Source organism: Aegilops tauschii, chromosome 4, assembly GCF_002575655.3.
Source record: "Aegilops tauschii subsp. strangulata cultivar AL8/78 chromosome 4, Aet v6.0, whole genome shotgun sequence".
Lineage (NCBI taxonomy): Eukaryota > Viridiplantae > Streptophyta > Magnoliopsida > Poales > Poaceae > Aegilops > Aegilops tauschii.
The window spans coordinates 95,335,327-95,339,077 of record NC_053038.3 but is presented as its reverse complement, the minus strand read 5'-3'; the positions used below and the strand labels follow the sequence as shown (position 1 = coordinate 95,339,077).

The 3,751-nt window shown below is 44.1% G+C and overlaps 1 long non-coding RNA gene across 1 annotated transcript; it reads right to left on the bottom strand.

Moving 5' to 3' along the window:
* Positions 1-772: 772 nt before the first annotated feature.
* LOC109756439 (uncharacterized) lies at positions 773-3,481 on the bottom strand. The gene is made up of 3 exons (XR_002231249.4): positions 2,543-3,481; positions 1,320-1,589; positions 773-1,107 (listed from the first exon to the last, which is right to left on the bottom strand). It is a non-coding gene; the product is annotated as an uncharacterized lncRNA (long non-coding RNA).
* Between the last annotated feature and the right edge of the window lie 270 nt (positions 3,482-3,751).

Below are 3,751 nucleotides of genomic sequence, written 5' to 3'. Positions count from 1 at the left end.
GTTGTACCCCTTTTTTGATATAATGTTTTTATATTACCACAGCCTATTTAATGGATAACATGTTTTAATATTATTTTTAGTATATTAGTGGGACCAGCTCGTTAGCACGTACTATTCGCCTTCACTTACTGGTGAGTTCCATGTCTGCTCTCTCTCTCTCTCTCTCTCTCTCTCCTCCCCTTCTATGTTTAGACGCACGGGCAAACAGGAAGAACGCGCGGGCGATGTTGCCGTTGACCATATCTGGACGCGTTCACAAGTTACGGCACCAGTTTCACGTACTAGTAGTACTAGTCAATGTATACGTGCAATGCAAGTTAATTTGAAAGTATATTAAGTGCATGCAGATATTAAGTAGGATATTATTTGCTTGTTATTATGTGACTAGTAAGATGCCCGTGCTACGCCACGGAATTACAAAAAATCTCATGGAACATTGTTTATTCAAGGGTCAACAGCCTAGTGAACAATAAAAGATGTACCAAGACACTGATCAAAGTGATGTTATATCATTGATAAGCACATATTGAGCAAAATCAAACATATGGTTTCCAACTAATAAACCCCCTCGTCCAAGCCAAACATTTTCTTCCACATTTTCACCTTGCAGAAGACTTGTTGTTCTCCCTACACAGTTTTCTCATTGCTCTCCCATATTTAGGGGACAGACAAAATGTGACAGATAGAAAATATATCCACAAACATTTGGCAATTGCACCAGCCAACTTCTATCTCTAAATGTTGTTTGGTTAAGAACTGAGCTCCAATACTGTTTGTTCTTAAGCTGAATAACACCATAACACAGCTGTTGATTTTATTGACATGAGTTTATAATGTACAAAACATAGGAAAAGCAGAGGAGAAAACACAGAATGGCAAGGACCACTAAGCTAGATTACTATTGCAAAATAATGTATTGTGCGTCGGTATCCTTGCAACATTGGTTTCGTCAACGGCAAGCCGAAACTCCAATTTGTGAAAAATGCGTCGACTGCACACACGCCAAATCTCCCAAATCACTGGCACGACCATCGATCTCCAGTACATATTATCATGTATGGCCTTTCAGCAACTACTGCAACAGAACTGCTGCTTTCCTTGGAACAGCTGTAGAAAACAAAACATGCTATTATGTTACCTTTTATGCAAGGATTCAGCTCATTTCATGCTAGTATATTAGGCAAACCATACTTAAATGTGAAGATAAATGGCAGCAATTAATATATCCAAATTACAAACATATTATAGCCTGAGCACGCACTTATAAATGGTTCCAGAACAAAGAAACAAGATTGAAGCACAAGTGTTTGACTGGATACCTGAGCTCTCGCTTCCAGTGGCGGAGCCAGGAAAATCAAATTGGGAGGGCCAAACGTTGCTAAACCTTGTTTGGGAGGGCCAGATCATTAAAATGCATTGTTTTAACAGCAAAAAAGTCAGTGTTTACACTAGTATTAGGCCTAAACCAGTGACATTAGGGGGGGGGGGGGGGCAGGGCCCCTGCTGGTCCCCCCTGTCTCCGCCACTGCTCGCTTCATCTATCTTCTCACGTAAAAGAACATCAGACAATCAGTACTTCATCTTCTCACCTACAAGCACATCAGACAATCAGTACAGCATATATATATAGTGTCCTGTAGTATATTTAGACAAAGGCAAAAACAAGGAGCATGTAGAGGTCTGTAGTATAATTAGGCAAAGGAAAAAACAATGGACAACAGTTGCAGAACATTATACAGAGCAAAGAAACAAAATGTCAAGTAAAAGATGATTTTGAAACATAAGTATATAGAAGGGGTGAGTTCACATGTACACACATACATAAACATTAGCACTGGACTACTTCTAATTTCTTACATCAACCAGGTTTCTGCAAAAAAAACGGATAACAGACAAAGGGGAAACAAATATCCAGGGTGTGGCCTGAAAAATTGGATTGGAGCTACCAAGCAAAGGAGTGCCGCTGATGACAAAGCGACCTGTTGTAGGCGTCATCTTATTTTTTTTAGCAGAAAGAGTAACAAAGACAACTACGAAAAACAATTCAAACACACATGAAATTTTCAGCAAAAAAATCATGACCCTAAAGCAAGTATCTAAGTTGTCTTTCTGAAAGGCCTCTATTCTAATTCAGACCTGTAGATTGGAAGAAATTTGGGACGAATGACCCTAGTTACATAGATAGAATATTCTTACGGCCACCAAACTGTACTTCAGTGATGGGAAAACAAAATACATTGACAGCAAAAATGCCCAGAACGGTGAAGTATGAAGCATGCTGCACTTCTTATAGATCTCTGTTTACAATCAGTAAGCTGTAACTCAGTGCACATACTGAATATTCAACGCTTGTGATTCCTTCTAATACTAAAAGTTTTATTTCACAAGTAGTGACTTGGGCACAAAAGACAGTTCCCTATGTTACCACCATCACTTTAATCTCTGTATTTGCACAAGTAAGGACTGCCCAACAGAAATGAAACAAGAATTGTTGAGAGATAGTCAGATAGAGGAGATTCCAATCTTTGCCAGACCACCATACCTTGGTCCTTGACGAGCAGATCAGGAGAAGGGTAGCAAATCCTACCTCCTCACACTGTGTTTGATCTCAAGATGTGAGAGTGTGTCCAGTGTATGGCTTCTTGGGGTTAGTTCGAGCAGTATGAGTCCTATCTGCATACCCACCTGGTTTTTATTGGGCTACAAGTGTGGTTTCTGGACAGTTCCATAAAGGCGCGGGGACTTGGTGTCAGAAAATTTTGAATTCGGGAGGCGCCACTGCGCCGGGGCTGGGCAGGATAAGTTTTGGCAAGGAAAGGCAGTAGCACCTCCACATCAACAATCACACCAAAACATGTGGTGGAGTGCGTCAGCGGGGAAGGGGAAATAGCAGTAGGTGGCATCGTTGTCTCAGAATTGAGCAGGTCGTAGGCGGCGGCGGCGGCATACTTCTGGAAGTCGGCGTCGGAAGGGGCTGGGATGAGGAGCGGAATGTGGTGGTGGTGGGCGGTGGCCAGTGAGCCTGCTGCAGAAGGAAAGGGGGGAGATAGGAGAGACGTTGGGGCATGAACGGCGCCGGCGACGACTTGCGCAGGTAGCTGAAGGAGATGGGGGAAGGGGGGCAGAGGGGATGTCGAGGAGGAGGGAGGAGGTGGTGGAGATAGTGAGCAGTGGAACTCTGCTGCAGTTGAGGAGGGAGTAGGAGAGGCGTTGGTGGCCGAACGACATCGGCGGCATCCTTGCCGAGGCCTGTGTCGGAGGAGACTGCGAAGGGAACGGAGAAGACGACGAAGAGGAGGGGGGCGTGGTTTCTGTGGTGGCTGGGGCTGAGGGGAGGCGTCAGATGCACTGGGGGTGGCCGGCGTCGGTGGCCACCGCGCCAGATCGGCTCCACCGCCGCCGGCCGGCGGTTCGCGTCCCTTTTTTGTAGGGGATGGGTGGATGAGCCGAGATTGGGCAGAATAGAGAATGCCTTATCTGTGAATGTGTAAGAACTTTGGGCGTCTTTTTACAAAATTGTCATAGATTGTCTTCTATGCGTTGGATACAGATCAGACGTCTATAAACGAAAGATGGCAGGCACACCATCATCACCAACTCAGTTTTTTATAGGAGTAGAGATTAGCACTATTTTTGGCATGAAATTAACTGCACGCTAAACGTGTTGAGTACTCGACATTGAAGCAGTCTAGGTCGTTGGATTGACATGATTTGATGGCCGAGATTAATTGGATCTACCCCTTGGTATAGA